Source organism: Panthera leo, chromosome D1 (genome assembly GCF_018350215.1).
Source record: "Panthera leo isolate Ple1 chromosome D1, P.leo_Ple1_pat1.1, whole genome shotgun sequence".
Classification (NCBI taxonomy): domain Eukaryota; kingdom Metazoa; phylum Chordata; class Mammalia; order Carnivora; family Felidae; genus Panthera; species Panthera leo.
Window position 1 is genome coordinate 32,905,136 of NC_056688.1, and position 17,723 is coordinate 32,922,858.

Sequence of the window (17,723 nt, forward strand, 5' to 3'; positions counted from 1 at the left end):
GTAGGAAGGGCAAAGAGGGGGTGCGTGCTACACAGACTGGCGGGAGGGAGCTGGGGTGGTGGAGGGGCAGCCCGCCTGGCAGGCAGAGCCCCCAAGTATGGCTTGCAAAAGCGGAGGGGCCGGACTCAGTGAGTTCTGACAGCCAGCGGGACTTAACATCTGGAATGTTAAAGGTTAACAGCTCTGCTCTCGGAGAACAGGGAGGGAGGGAGGACACTGGGAGGGAGAGTTGTTGAGCCCCTGAAGACAGAGCTCAGCTTCGAGGGGGAACAAGGCACTGGCAAGTGCCATTTCCCTCCCTATCCCCCAGCCGAAATTCCAACAGGAACCAGTTCCCATCACCAAACTTGCCTGCACCTTGCAAACGCCCAACGCTGTGCTTCTGGGGACCCATTCCTCCGACCAGTCAGCCTCCCTCCTGGAGCTAGAGGGCCCCTCCCACAGGGACCACCAAAGGCAAACCTAGCTAAGCCTGCCCCTCTGCTCCTATACACCTTGCATATCCACCCCAGCTAATACACCAGATACCATGGAAGCAGCAGTGTGCAAGTAGCCCAGACAGGGGCCACGCCACCCCACAGTGAATCCCGACCCTAGGAGAGGGGAAGAGAAGGTACACACCAGTCTGACTGTGGCCCCAGCGGTGGGCTGGGGGCAGACATCTGGTCAGACTGTGGCCCTGCCCACCAACACAAGTTTGTCGGAACAGCACAGGGGAAGTGCCCTGCAGATTAGAGCCACCGCAGGGACTACCCAAAATGACAAAATGGAAGAATTCTCCTCAAAAGAAACTCCAAGAAGTAGTGACAGCTAACGAATTGACCAAAAATGATTTAAGCAATATAATGGAACAAGAATTTAGAATAATAGTCATAAAATTAATCACTGGGCTTGAAAAAAGCATAGAGAACAACAGAGAATCTATTGCTACAGAGATCAAGGGACTAAGAAATAGTCATGAGGAGCTAAAAAATGCTATAAATGAGATGCAAAATAAAATGGAGGTGGCCATAGCATGAATTGAAGAAGCAGAGGAGGGAATAGGTGAATTAGAAGATAAAATTGCAGAAAAAGAGGAAGCTGAGAAAAAGATTAAAAAAATCCAGGAGTATGAGGGGAGAATTAGAGAACTAAGTGATACAATCATATGGAACAATATACTTATCATATGAATTCCAGAAAAAGAAGAGAGAGAGAAAGGGGCTGAAGGTGTACTTGAACAAACCATAGCTGAGAACTTCCCTGATCTGGGGAAGGAAAAAGGCATTGAAATCCAAGAGGCACACAGAACTCCCTTCAGACGTAACTTGACTCTATTTTCTTCAAGACTTGTCATAGTGAACCTGGCAAAATACAAGGATAAAGAGAAAATTCTGAAAGCATCGAGGGATAAAATGCCCTAACATATAAAGGGAGACCTATAGACTTGTGACTGATCTCTCTTCTGGAACTTGGCAGGCCAGAAAGGAATGGCAGGAGATCTTAAAAGTGATGAACAGAAAAAATATGCAGCTGAGAATCTTTTATCCAGCAAGTCTGTCATTCAGAATAGAAGGAGAGATAAAGGTCTTCCCAAACAAAAACTGAAGGAATTCATCACCACTAAACCAGCACTACAAGAGATCCTAAGGGGGATTCTGTGAGTGAAATGTTGCAAGGACCTGAGTACCAGAGACATCACTACAAGCATGAAATCTACAGACATCACAATGACTCTAAACCCATATCTTTCAATAATAACATGGAATGTAAATGGACTAAATGCTCCAACCAAAAGACATAAGGTATCAGAATGGATAAAAAAACAAGACCCATCTATTTGCTGTCTACAAAAGACTCATTTTAGACCTGAGGACACCTTCAGGTGGAAAGTGAGGGGATGGAGAACTATCTATCATGTTACTGGAAATCAAAAGAAAGCTGGAGTAGTCATACTTATATCAGGCAAACTAGACTTTAAATTAAAGGCTGTAACAAGAGATGAAGAAGGGCATTATATAATAATTACAGGGTTTATCCATCAGGAAGAGCTAACAATTATAAATGTCTATGCGCTGAATACGGGAGCCTCCAAATATATAAAACAATCAGAAACATAAGGAACCCTATTGATAGGAATGTGGTAGTTGCAGGGGATTTTAACTTTAACTTAACTTACCCCACTTACAACAATGGATACATCATCTAGACACAGGATCAATAAAGAAACAAGGGCCCTGAATGATACATTGGATCAGATGGACTTGACAGATATATTTAGAACTCTGCATCCCAAAGCAACAGAATACACTTTCTTCTCGAGTGCACATGGAACATTCTGCAAGATAGATCGCATACTGGGTCACAAAACAGCCCTTCATAACTATAAAAGAATTGAGATAATGCCATGCACACTTTCAGACCACAGTGCTATGAAGCTTGAAATCAACCACAGGAAAAAGGCTGGAAAACCTCCAAAAGCATGGAGGTTAAAGACACCCTATTAAAGAAAGAGTGGGTGAACCAGGCAATTAGAGAAGAAATTAAAAAATATATGGAAACAAATGGAAAATGAAAATACAACAATCCAAACATTGGGATGCAGTGAAGGCAGTCTTAGGAGGAAAATACATTGCAATCCAGGCCTATCTCAAGGAACAAGAAAAACCCCAAATACAAAATCTAACAGCACACCTAAAGGAACTAGAAGCAGAACAGCACAGACACCCCAACCCCAGCAGTCGAAGAGAAATAATAAAGATCAGAGCAGAAATAAACACTATAGAGTAGAAAAAAAACTGTGGAGCAGATCATTGAAACCAAGAGTTGGTTTTTTGAAAAAATAAACAAAATTGATAAACCTCTGGCCAGGCTTCTCAAAAAGAAAAGGGAGATAATCCAAATAGATAAAATCATGAATGAAAATGCAATTATTACGACCAACCCCTCAGAAATATGAGCAATTATCAAGGAATACTATGAAAAATTATATGCCAACAAACTGGACAACCTGGAAGAAGTGGACAAATTCCTAAGCACCCACACACTTCCAAAACTCAAACAGGAAGAAATAGAAAACTTGAACAGACCCATAACCAGTGAAGAAATTGAATCAGTTATCAAAAATCTCCCAACAAATAAGAATCCAGGACCACATGGCTTCCCTGGGGATTCTACCAGACATGTAAAGCAGACATAATACCTATCCTTCTCAAGCTGTTCCAAAACATAGAAAGGGAAGGAAAACTTCCAGACTCATTCTATGAAGCCAGCATTACTTTGATTCCCAAACCAGACAAAGACCCAGCAAAAAAAGAGAACTAAAGGCCAGTATCACTGATGAATACGGATGCAAAAATTCTCAACAAGATACTAGCAAACTGAATTCAGCAGCATATAAAAAGAATTATTCACCATGATCAAGTGGGATTCATTCCTGGGATGCAGGGCTGGTTCAACATTTGTAAATCAATCAATGTGGTAGATCACATTAATAAAAGAAAAGAAAAGAACCATATGATTCTGCCAATCAATGCAGAAAAAGCATTTGACAAAATTCAGCATTCTTTCTTAATAAAAATCCTCGAGAAAGTCAGGATAGAAGGAACACACTTAAACATCATAAAAGCCATTTATGAAAAGCCCACAGCTAATATCATCCTCCATGGGGAAAAACTGAGGGCTTTCCCCCTGAGATCAGGAACACGACAGGGATGTCCACTCTCACCGCTGTTGTTTAACATAGTGTTGGAAGTGCTAGCATCAGCAATCAGACAACAAAAGGAGATCAAAGGCATCAAAATTGGCAAAGATGAAAGCAAGCTTTCACCTTTTGCAGATGACATGATACTATACATGAAAAACACAACAGACTCCACCAAAAGTCTGCTAGAACTGACACATGAATTCAGCAGAGTCACAGGATACAAAATTAATGTACAGAAATCAGTTGCATTCTTATACACTAATAATGAAGCAACAGAAAAATAAAGAAACTGGTCCCATTCACAATTGCACGAAAAATCATAAAATACCTAGAAATAAACCTAACCACAGATGTAAAAGATCTGTATGCTGAAAACTATACAAATCTTATGAAGGAAATTGAAGAAGACACAAAGAAATGGAAAAACATTCGGTGCTCATGGATTGGAAGAATAAATATTGTTAAAATGTCAATACTCCCCAAGCAGTTTACATATTCAATGCAATCCCATTCAAAATTGCACCAGCATTCTTCTTGAAGCTAGAACAAGCAATCCTAAAATTTGTATTGGACCCCAAAAGAGCCTGAATAGCCAAGGTACTATTGAAGACGAAAACCAAAGCGGGAGACATCACAATCCCAGACTTTAGCCTCTAGTACAAAGCTGTAATCATCAAGACAGCATGGTATTGGCACAAAAACAGACACATAGACCAACGGAATAGAATAGAGACTCCAGAATTGGACCCACAAACGTATGGCCAACTAATCTTTGACAAAGCAGGAAAGAATATTCAATGGAGAAAAGACAGTCCCTTTTTAAAAAAAATTTTTTTAATGTTTATTCATTTTTGAGAGACAGAGCATGAGTGGGGAAGGGGCAGAGAGAGGGAGACACAGAATCCGAAACAGGCTCCAGGCTCTGAGCTGTCAGCACAGGGCTCGAACTCACAAACTGTGAGATCCTGACCTGAGCTGAAGTCAGATGCTCAACTGACTGATCCATCCAGGCACCCCAGAAAGACAGTCTCTTTAACAAATGGTGTTGGGAGAACTGGACAGCAACATGTGGACGAATTAAACTAGACCACTTTCTTACACCATTCACAAAAATAAACTCAAAATGGATAAAGGACCTGAATGTGAGACAGGAAACCATCAAAACCCTAGAGGAGAAAGCAGGAAAAGACCTCTCTGACCTCAGCTGCAGCAATTTCTTACTTGACACATCTCCAAAGGCAAGGGAATTAAAGGCAAAAATGAACTATTGGGACCTCATGAAGATAAAAAGCTTCTGCACTGCAAAGGAAACAATCAACAAAACTAAAAGGCAACTGACGGAATGGGAAAAGATATTTGCAAATGACATATCAGACAAAGGGCCAGTATCCAAAATCTATAAAGAGCTCACCAAACTCCACACCCGAAAAACAAATAATCCAGTGAAGAAATGGGCAGAAAACATGAATAGACACTTCTCTAAAGGAGACATCCAGATGGCCAACAGGCACATGAAAAGATGCTCAGTGTTGCTCCTCATCAGGGAAATACAAATCAAAACCACACTGAGATACCACCTCACGCCAGTCAGAGTGTCTAAAATGTCTAAACAAATCAGGAGACTATAGATGCTGGCGAGGATGTGGAGAAATGGGAACCCTCTTGCACTGTTGATGGGAATGCAAACTGGTGCAGCTGCTCTGGAAAACAATGTGGAGGTTCCTCAAAAAATTAAAAATAGATCTACCCTACACCCAGCAATAGCACTGTTAGGAATTTACCCAAGGAATACAGGAATGCTGATACATAGGGGCATTTTTACCCCAATGTTTATAGCAGCCCTTTCAACAATAGCCAAATTATGGAAAGAGCCTAAATGTCCCTCAACCGATGAATGGATAAGGAAATTGTGGTTTACATACACAATGGAATACTACGTGGCAATGAGAAAGAATGAAATATGGCCTTTTGCAGCAATGTGGATGGAACTGGAGAGTGTTATGCTAAGTAAAATAAGTCATACAGAGAAAGACAGATACCATATATTTTCACTCTTATGTGGATGCTGAGAAACTTAACAGAAGACCATGAGGGAGGGGAAGAAAAAAAAAGAGGGAGAGAGCCAAATCATAAGACACTCTTAAAAACTAAGAATAAACTGACGGTTGATGGGAGTTGGGAGTGTGGTGGGTGATAGGCATTGAGGAGGGCACCTGTTGGGGTGAGCACTGGTTGTTGTATGGAAACCAATTTGACAATGAATTTCATATTTAAAAAAATTTTAAAAAAGAAAACACAAACAAATGAGCAATGCTGCCTTCTAATAAAACTTTATGAGCACTGAAATCTTATTTTCACATAATTTTCACATCATAACATACTGTTTTTTTAATTTTTTAAAAACTATTTAAAAATGTAGAAACCACACATATTCGTAGTTTAAGGTCCACACAAAAACAGGCAGTAAGCCAGATTTGGCCTATAGTTTATCCATCTTGGCCTTAAAACAGAAATTAATACTTTAAACACAGAAAAGGAAACAAAGGTCACCCTTAAACTCTTCACGGTGGAAAATCATCCTGAGGTAGAAGAGGATAGAGTCACGTGTGTCCTTTAATGAGATACTTGCTCTGCACTGGAACTGGTAAAAATATCACATAGGATGGTGGGATCAGTCTCTCCTGGGCCATCATTCCTTTGGGAATTTGGTAACAGCTGAATTCACAGATGGGAACATCAGCCTCTCATACCCAAAGGAAAGGACAGAAAAAAGTTTTAAAAAGGAAAGATGTGGTAGACTGGAGAAATGTACTGACTTAGAAGAAAAGCATTAGAATAGCAGGAGCTGCTAAATCAGAGAATAAGAAAAAAAAAAAAAAAAGCAGTGGCCTATGGAAACTTCAGGGCTAACAAAGAGGATCATCTTTGAACTACTTGAGAAGGCGAGAGGATTATTCTAGGGGTTTGTAGCTTACTGCAAAGACCTTTATATGACATAGGCCAAAGGTTCCCCTCCTGCTGGTGTGGTTTTGCCGCTACCAGGCCTGTGTGGCTGGCAGGTACACAGAAATGACTGGATTTCCTGATGGCAGAAAAAGATTTCATAAACATTCTAATGCAAAGATTGATGAATCAGTGGCTGGCAGTTGGTCTCTCAGACTCCATCCAGCCTTACACCTTGCTCATAAGTTATCTTCTTAAAATGTAGACTAAGACTCTGCCCATATGAGTATCATGTCTGCCATATGAGTAGAAGATTAAAGTATCATGGTTAGGAGCAGGTACCTTAGAGCCAAACTACCTGGGTTCAATCCTGTGCTTTGTCATTTACCAGCTGCCTAATCATTAACAAATTACATTATTCTCTCTGTGGCTCAAGTTTACTCACTAGTAAGAAGAGGATGAAAATAATAGCTCCTACCTCATAGAGTTGTTGTAAAGATGAAATAAATATTATGTGAGCTGCCTAGAATACATCTCACATGTATGATCATTATCTATTATATCTTGTTCATCATCATCATGATTATTAACAAAAAAAAAAGTCATTGGTGCAGCACAAAACTCTCCATTATTCTGCGTTGACTGAGCATTTCTTGCCTCATTTCTCACTAATTTGCCTTCACTTTCCACTTACATTTGCATGCTAAGCAATGACCCAATATTTATTCATAGTATGGGTTATGACATTGGTGGGTTACATAACCAGTCTCATGAGTTATAGCCAGCACTTGTTTGAAATGAAAAAGATTAGAGTAGAATACAACTGAAAATACCAGAGTATATATGTGGTAATAGAAGTATGTTAGCATATGTATTCATTGAATTCTGATGTATAATGCATGTCTTAATGTGGTTCATGTTAGGGAGGAAAAAAGGTGAAAAGCAACAGCTCTAATCACACCAGAATATATCAAGTTTCCAAACCATTTTCTAAAGCCATCACAATTTTTTTACACCATTATGACTCTTCTCTTTTGCCTGTGATGCTGTTTATCCCTTGCACTAACTGGAAAGTTTCTGCTAGCCATTACATTGCACCTGCTGATACCAGAATATCACAAAAGTCTTGGCCATCCTCCCCCTGGTTAAAAGAATGAATTGTTCCTTCCATTGTGCATGTAAATACTGTGGGAATATTTCAGATACATCATTAATTCCATTTCATCATAATTATTTGTTTTTCTGTGGCTTCTTTTGCTATACTGTTAGCTCCATGAAGGCAAGCACCATATTTTATTTTTGTGTCCCTTGACTTCACATCATCCTGACAAAGCAGATCAACACTGTCCAATTGAATGTTTGTTGTTTTTTTTATCAATGACTTAAGATGGATGATGGGATGCTAATCCACTTTCTAATGACTCAGAGCAGGGCACAGAGGATTAAGCAGCAGAGGAGAGCCTGTTATTAGATGATAAAATATAGATGCCAAAATATCTTATTACTTTGGAATGAAGTAAATGAAACACAGCAAAAGTCTCACCATCAAACCCACAGTCAACTGGGTCAGTATGGAATCAAAGTGCTCTACCTTAATTCCTGCTGAGATTTGATTTTGATCTGAATAAACAGTGTGACATGAACAACGAAAACTTAAGTGATTTTATAGGTCTCTATTGATATTTTTAAAATTTTTATTGTTATAATAACCAGATACTCTTTGGGGCTTCGAGTTCAGTTTTCACTGCTAAATTTTAGCACGAACACTTAAAAACTAAAGCTGTTAACAGAAAACAAGAGTTTGATAAGTTGAAACAATGTCCTATTAAGAATAACTGTATGTATAATAGGAATGTTCAGCAAATGCAGATATTTCCTGACAATGACACTAGCAACTTTGAGATACTCAGTACATGTTTATTTTGTTTTGTTTTGTTTGCTTGACTAGATATGAAAATGTTCTGTATTTCAGATGTAACAAAAGGTTTAATTAATTTTGTAGGGAAAGTAGTCTGAAGTTCTTCATAATTTAATTTTTAAATCTATTAAAGTTTCCTAAATATTAACTCACTGATTTATAGTCTTTAGAGGGTTTCCAATTACTCAATGCATATTATAAAGCTTTAATTCCAATATGATATACACAAAATATAGGTGAGGGCAATAAGAAAAGCCCAATGAAGTATCATTAAAATTCAAATGCTGAGGGGCACTGGGGTGGCTCACTCAGTTAAGCTTTCGATTTCAGCTCAGGTCATGCATGATCTCACAGTTCGTGAGTTTGAGTCCTGCATTGGGTTCACTGCTATCAGCTTAGAGCCTGCTTCAGATCCTCTGTACCTTCTTTCTCCACCCCTCCCTTGCTTATGCTGTCTCTCTCTCTCAAAAATGAGTGAACATTAAAAAAAATTCAAATGCTGACTTAATTCATTTCCAACAACCCTAAAGAATAGATTGTAAGATACAAAATCTAGTATTCTATAAAAATTATTTGAAAAATCCTTCATCTTCCTTCTTCCATCCTAGATCACCCTGAAAATAAGTTCTGACACTTATGTGTGTTTTCTCAATTAACAAGCAACTATTATGATATAAAATTAAACACAGGAGGGTATTATTCACAGAGGGTAGTCATTTTATCAAAGCTCTCCAGTTAACATCAAATGTGTGTACTACAAAACCATGTATTTCTGATGCTTTAAATGTACACCTGTTTCTATCTGCAACTTGGCATTGAATTGTAACATTTAAGTGTGAAATAAAATGTTTTCCAATTCTATGGTGTTTAGTTTTCCATAGAAATCAATATAAAGTTTCCTAAGTGTTTCAGAATATTTCTAATAATTTAAATTTGAAAAAAAATAACAATCACTGATAGCTTCCCGACCACCTAAGGGATAATTAAAAAGGTAGAAGGTGTAAGGAAAAATGTCAATGTATATAGCAATAAGAAGCATAAATTCTCATGTAGCAAATTCTTCTGCAATAGGGCAGCCAGTAGATGTGAGGAAAAAATGAATCTACAGATAAAAACGCCAGCTATTGAACAAAGAAACTACCTTGTTTTCTAGAAAAGATATAAAATTCACAGGGGAAATGTCCTCAGGGGAGATGCTCCATGAGCATTTGAACTTCTGAACTTCCAAGAATGTCTGTACTCCTCACTGTTGTCCCTATTGAAAGCAAGGGATCTAGAAAATTTTCATTAGTTATTTGGAATTTCTCCTTCCACCAGGTTAACTTTAAGTAAATGGATTTGCTACAGAGAAGATTCCATTACATGGAAAAAGGCTTGATTCCTACCCAAAAAGGCTGACCATTGAAGAATTCTATTGAATAACAAGGTTTTTCACTCAGTATAGATTTTAACAATAACATTAGTGAGGCTCCACTGCATTTCATCAATTACTATTTTTGTAGAATACTTGTAAATTGCAATAAAATTTAATAAGCTATATACTTGACCTAAAAAATTAGTATAAGGATCTTTTATAAATATACAAATTCTGGGAAGCTTAAAATGTTTCCTAAGTATCAGTCTTTTGGCATCAACATAAGGATAATCAGGAGGGGGACAAAAAGTGACAATCTTATCTTCAATTTACTATAATAAAAATATAACACAAGAGTTTATCCTCCTATCTAAGCACATAACAGCCACTTAATAAAGTTATAATAATCTATGTATGTATATACATATACATATACACTTAACATATAGTGAGGTAATAAATATATATTGACTTAATTGTTCAGAAGGCCTTTAGGTTATGTCCCTATCCAGAATTGTAACTATAGGAGGCTCAGCTTTTCTAATGGACTAGCAAACTCTGAAATGTGAAGAAAATAATACCCTCAGCAATTTTTGTAACATGTAGAGACACTGAATGGTACCACGTGTCAAGTAAAGAGACTTTTACTGACTTACTGTCTCCAGGGGATGTGATCTGGTTTGTTTTTCTAGTGGTGGCAATGGGGTCAATCAATTAGAGATGATATTCACCTCACAAGAATGTTGTAATGATGGTGAAAATACAATATGAACTCCAAAAAAAAAAAAACAAAAACAAAAACAAAAACAAAAAACAAGCACTTACATTCCTATGATAAAGGCAGGTATATTATGCTGCCCAAATTACTAAGTTAGCAACAGAAGGGTTGGACTTGAGTGCCTAGCTAAAGTACACCTGCACCTCTGGGTTGCTGGTAATGCTGCTTGATCTTTCTAGGTGTCAGGTTAGTCATGTGGAAAATACTTCCTAACTTCATACTTTGTAGGACTATTGTAAGTAATAGCACTTCACAAGATTTACAGTGTTTTTAACTATAGGTACTGTCCAGGTAGGCCCCTCTTGCTTGGTAACCCTGAGAACTGCACTTAATAATCTAGAATCAACAGTGATTTTTCTCTGCCTATAAAAGAAAATAAGGCAAACTAAACTACATGAACAATGATCTTATTTTTACTGTAATACTTTTGGTTAATACTGACAAAAAGTATATAATGTGAATACTGATTAACTATGAAAGCAATTAACATCTTAGTACTTGCCATGTAGAAGAAATTACACTAAGAAATTTATTTGAAATGTCAAATTATGCTATCACATCAATCATATGAAGATAGTCCTATTATTGTCTCCATTTTTTTTTTTCAGATAGGGAAACTAAGGCTTAGAAAAGATAATTAACTTACCCAAGTTCACAGTTCTTATGAGTACTATGTGTCAGGTTTTGATCTCAAGTGTGTATGACTGTATAGAACCTGCTGGTAAATTATAAGACACTATCTGCTCTCCAAAGGAGCTAAGTAGCCAATTTTCCTTCTTTAAAAATAAAGGAATTAATTAATATTTCTTGAGCATCAAACATGTAGTGCTGCTACTCAAGAACTCTATAGGTTTTATCTCGTTTCTGTTTAAAATCTGACTCTACTTCTTACTAGTCACAAGACCTCAGCCCATTTGCTTAACTTCTCTGCACCTCAGCTTATTTATCTATAAAATGTGCGTAACAGTTTTCCTATCTAATATGCTGGTGTAAGGATTAAATGAGTTTCATGTAAAATAGTACTTGGTTACCTATTATTATTATTTCTAAAGATGACCAAATACCAAAAATCAATAATTCTCAAACCCCATAAAATAGGTTCTAATGACAAAAAGTACAAAAAAGAGAATTTCAAAACAACTATGAAATGTTTATAATTTGTCCTAAAAATTCAGCCCCAGAGAATTTCTGTCCAGGAGACAGATTCAGCACAGCAGCCATCAGCGGCACATGCAAAATCAATCCTGACCATCCTCTCTGTAGAACTTGTTGACAACTAGGGGCACCTGGGTGGCTCGGGTAAGTGTCTGACTTCGGCTCAGGTCATGATCTCGCGATCTGTGAGTGTGAGCCCCGCGTCAGGCTCTGTGCTGACAGCTCTGAGCCTGGAGCCTGCTTCAGATTCTCTGTCTCCCTCTCTCCCTGCCCCTCCCCCACTCGCACTCTGTCTTTCTCTCTCAAAAATAAGCATTAAAAAAATTAAATAAAAAAGAACTTGTTGACAACTGGAGGAAAAGTAAGGTGATGTACTAAATCCATACTCTGATGCTATAAAACACATTCTTTTGGACTGTTCCCATAATGAGCCCAATGTATTACCCATTAAATTAGATTAATAAGTCAGTTAAGTGGCAAAAACTTTATAATTTGGAATAAGTAAAGCATCTATAACCCTTCTAGTTTCTCTAAGTCATTTGTCTATTTGAGACAACAAATTAGATGAAGCCATTTTTTACATGAAAGAAATCTAAGACTATGTGACAAACTAATCGTGACAACTGTCCACAGATTTTAGATACAACATGCTAAAATAATTAGAGGTGCAAGACATGTTTAAAAATAATAAACGCTCAGGGGCACCTGGGTGGCTCAGTCAGTTGAGTGTCCAACTCCTGATTTTGGCTCAGATCATGATCTCACGTTTCACAGGTTCAAGCCTCACAATGGGCTCTGTGCTGACAGAGTGGAGCCTGCTTGGGATTCTCTCTCTCCCTCTCTCTCTCCTGCCCCTCCCTCACTTGTGCTCTCTTTCTCTCAAAACAAATAAATAAAATAATAATAATAATAATAATAATAATAATAATAAATGCTCAGAGACAGAACCAAACTCTATTATGGAGAAAATGAAGGGACAAGAATTATCAGGTTCCATTACAGTCTTCAACATGAAACTAACATAAAGAAAATCAGTACTATTTTGAAATGACTAATATTATATTGTTTATTTTTCTATTAATACCATAGATCAATGTTCATATGATTTCTATTAAGGTCTACTTAAAACTGAAAACCAGTCTTAAAAAAAATGTTTCCCATGGAAATGAAAATGTCTTTTATGGGCAGTATTTCTCAGGTATCTCATCTCTAATGAAATAAGTCAGTATTAAGTGCCTACTGTATGCTGAGGAAAATTAAAAATAAAATTAAGTACATAACTAGGCTTGATTCAAAGTGGGCAAGTTTTCAATGAAGTGGGCATACTTGAAACATTTTTTTTTTTTTTTTTAATTTTTTTTTTAACGTTTATTTATTTTTGAGACAGAAAGAGACAGAGCATGAACGGGGGAGGAGCAGAGAGAGGGAGACACAGAATCGGAAGCAGGCTCCAGGCTCTGGGCCATCAGCCCAGACCCCGACGCGGGGCTCGAACTCACGGACCGTGAGATCGTGACCTGAGCTGAAGTCGGACACTCAACCAACTGAGCCACCCAGGCGCCCCGAAACATTTTTATAATTAAGATGTATTGCACACTAAACCATTTGTTTGCTAAAGATAAGCAAAATAAAATATGTCACAAAAGAGTATTCTAAAGAGGAGTAATAGAGGACTTGATAGACCAGCGATCTAAGGAATTGAGTTCTAATCCTCACTGTGCCAATAACTAGCTGCTCAGTCTGTTTATATGTATAAAATGAGTCCTGGGTCTCCTGAAAGCCGGTTCCATTTCCTAAAATATGTAATAGGCTGATATGTAGGTATGTTTACACTATTTCTCTTAATGTATTTGTCTTTGAGTAGGAACTCAGATACAGAGTTCTACCTATTCTTTGGAGTCACCAGTTTATGTAGGAACAGGTTTGGCAAGTATAGATATGACTTAAAAATGATTCTCACTAGGAGCAAGGGCACGATTTTGAATGTAACCAAATATAGTTGTCAATTTATATAAAATGTGAAAACAAGTTATATTTCATTTTGCTGTAATGTATGCTGCTCTGGATATATTTATATTGTGAAAATTTTAGTTTGCATTAATCATTCTGGATACCTACTGGATTTTCTACTCATTTCTAGAACTGAAATCAGCAGTTTTAACAGGATACAAATTAAAAAAAACACACACAAGTATTCAATTCTATACTCTGACACACGTAATATGTCAGGCCTGCAAACAATTCCATTCTGCATATACCAGCACACTAAGAACCTCTAAATAAATATACTTTGCAACTATTTACACATAATTTCAGCTATTCAAAAAACAGGAACCATCTCCTCAGTTCAGTGCGGGAACCCCCATCATTAATCTTTTCTAATGGCTTTCAATGGTGCTTTTTCCCCACAACTATAACTCACACAGCACCTTGCGTTCCACAGCAAGGTATCAGGTGTCTCAAAGTCCACAGAACACACTACAAAAGGAAATGTTTGTGGTCTGTAGACTTAGTCCATGTCAGTTAAATAGGATCATCTGGTTGTGAGGAGAGGGCTACTTTGACTCAGCATTTTCCACTTGGTCCAAGGTGAGGAGGTCACTGACTGCACTGCAGGAGTCTACACTTAACTGACACTCTTGCCTTCCAGCTCATCAGCCTGAACACTTGCTGGAAACCTCTATTGTACACACTGTAAAAAGCAGCAGAGTATCATCTGTAGAATTACCTCTATTTACCAGGAAAATATATAAGTAAAACAGGGAGTAAAGCAATAGAAAAAAATAAACTCCTTCAAATATTTTTATTTCTACCATGGTGTTTCTGCAATACCAAAATAAAACTGACCTATACATATATTTCAGAAGAAAATGCCTGTTTTTTTATTCACTTCACTGAACAAGGATTACTTAGCAGCTTACAATTTAGTACTAAAAGCATCAGGCAGATAAAGTACACAGAATCACCACAACCAAAAGGCCAAGTGCAGTAATCTTTAGGTTCAAGATTTCATTTGAATTCATTTAACAGCAAGTTTAAAACACCTCCCAATGACTAGGCAAAAGGCATAATATACTGTGTGTGTTTTCAGCTGATACGTCCAGCAACTGAGGTGTTTAAAAATAGAATAATAGTAAAAAAAAGAAGATAAAATAAAAAATAAAATAAAATAGGTATAATTATTCATTTTCTTTTAACTATACCTAACCTAAACCTTGAAATAAGAATAATCCTTACACAAGTAAACTCTACTCTAGATGGGCCAAAACACTTGGAATATCCTGTACTAAAGAATTTTTCACAAAGCTCTTTAATTTTATAAAAATATCAGTGAAGTGAAACATTGTAAATTGAGGCTCTAAGGTAAAATGGCTTAATTTCAGACACATAGTCGGACCTCCTAGCTCTGTGATCTGTTGTGATCACTTCATCATTTTCCTCATTGTAAAAGCAGGTGTAATACCTGTACTCACCTCATGGGTTGCTTGTGAGAATTTAATTAAGTCTCAGATGTAATAGCTCAGTAAGAACCCCTATAATATAGATGTCAATACAGATTAGCTACTATTATTCTTGGAAAAAAAAACTTCCTTGCTCTGAGCACACCCCATATTCTTATTTTCTTCCTTCTTCTGCCCTTCCTTCTCAACTTCCTTATCTGTCCTGTTTTTCTCTCTCAAAACATCAAATGTTGAGTTCTCAGACTATATAGAAGTCCTCTTCTCAATCTATTCTTTCCCAGAAGGAATCTAACTTTACCCATGAATTTAATCACCACCTAGAGGACAATGGTTCCCAAATGTGTATTTCGAATTCAGGTAGGAATATATACATGCAAGCTCAACATCCCCACCTGGATGTCTTGGAGGAACCTCAAATTCATTACGTCTAAAGCCAAACTCATTTTTGCCATCCAAACATTAATGCTGTCTATCTCAGTAAATCACTCCAAAAGTCACCCAATTATGCAACCCAGAACCCTAAGAGTAATCTCTGAAATGTCCTGTTCCTCACTTCCCAGTATGTAACCCATTTCCTACCTTTCCCATTTTACCTCTGAAATACATCCCTTTGTCTCCATAGCCACTATCACCTTCTGAATCTGAAGTCATTATCCCATAGTCCCAAATTGGCTTTCCCAAAGAAGTCATGTGTGCATTGGTGGTATAGGAAGTCCTGCCCCCTCCAATCCCTGCATGACATGAAACTAGAGGGATATTTAAAATGAAAATATAAAAGATAAAAAAATAACATAAAAATGATAAAAATAAATAAAATTAAATTAAAATAAAATAAAATAAAATAAAATAAAATAAAATGCAAATATAACATCACTCATCTAGCTACAACTTTTATTTGGCTTAACAACACCCTCAGAATAAGGAACAAAATACTATGGGCCATTAATAAAGCTGTGTGCATGCCATCTGTCTCCATGGTCCTCTATATTTCTAACAGCCTGGACCTTTTTCTCCTAAAATGCCAGGCTCTATCCTCCTTTAAGGCCTTTACTCATACCCACTCTGCTCCCTCTTTGGGAATATGGGTTATTCCTTTCTCACCTCTGAACGCCCATTTCTAGCTATTTCTTTATCATTTAGCTTTCTGTTTAACCAATACTTCCTCCAGAAAGTGTTGCCTGGTCCTCTGGACATGGTCAGTTTTATTAATTATACTCTAACAAACTGCTCTTAACTTTTGCATCACAATCCTCAGTGCATTTGTTAATTACTTTGGTGTCTGCCTTCCACAAAAGATAATAAGGGACACAAGTGCAGAGAGCAAGACTATTGTGTTTACAACTGTATCCCTTAATCTTATCAAACACCATGCTGGCCACAAGTGGGCCAACTAGGATACTGATAAATGTTTCCTGAATTAATTAACATAAACATGGTTCTGGTTTAGTCCCTGACTTGATAATTGTTTATAATTGGTAGAAAAATACACAAAAAACTCTAATTCAACAGACTTTGTTAGTTTCTTACAGGAAATAAGCATAAAAACTACTTGATTCTATAAGAAAGATAATCAATTCTGGAAGGGGAACAAATAATATGAAGAAAGACCAGGACCCCTGTGTGGGTCAGTGAGTTAAGCATCCTAATCTTGACTCTGGGTTAGGTCATCATCCCAGGGTCATAGAATCAAGTGCTGCATTGGACTTTGTGATTAGTGTACAGCCTGTTTAAGATTCTCTCTCTCTCTGCCTCTGCCCCTCTCCCCCAGTTGCGTGCTCTCTCTCTCGCTCTCTCTCTCTCTGTTTTTTTTTTTTTTGTGTGTTTTTTTTTGTTTTTTTTTTTTTTGTTTTGTTTTGTTTTTGTTTTTTGAGAGAGAGACAGAGAGAGAGAGAGAGGGAATGAGGAAAGCTTCTTTCTGGTGCTGGGATATGAATGAAGCCATGGAGAGGTAAGAAGACTTCAACAGGGAAGGGTAAAAAATACTCCAGGAAGAGGGAAGTTTGTGCAAAGCCATGGACATAGTCAAGAGTATATACAAAGACAGGTGAATGGACAATTGTGCTGGAGGAAGGAGATACACTGAAATGTTGCAAATGGGCACAATGTGGAAAGCTTTCATTATCAGAATTAAACCATCTCTCAAGGAAAACCACTGAAGATTTCATTGGAAGAAGGATGAAGACAGCAAAAATGTGTACAGATTAGGATGAAAGTAAGGAGACCAACCCATAAGCTATTTCAATATTTCAGACAGATGGGAAGGAGGAAAGAAGGAAAAAATAATTCTGCAGTAGAAGAGACAATACTGCTTGAATGGGGAAGGGGTATGTCTTTGACTAAATAGAAAACCAAAATAGAGAAAAGATAGAAGAAGGATGGGAGATGATGAGTTCTGTTTTGGAAACCCTAAATTTTATGTCCTTATATAA

General features: G+C 37.4%; 1 protein-coding gene across 1 annotated transcript in view; it reads right to left on the minus strand.

Annotated features, from left to right (window-relative positions):
- Window positions 1-17,723, minus strand: part of ARHGAP42 (Rho GTPase activating protein 42) — a 303,324-nt gene that overhangs the window by 134,690 nt on the left and 150,911 nt on the right. The gene's annotated exons all lie outside the window — the stretch shown is intronic.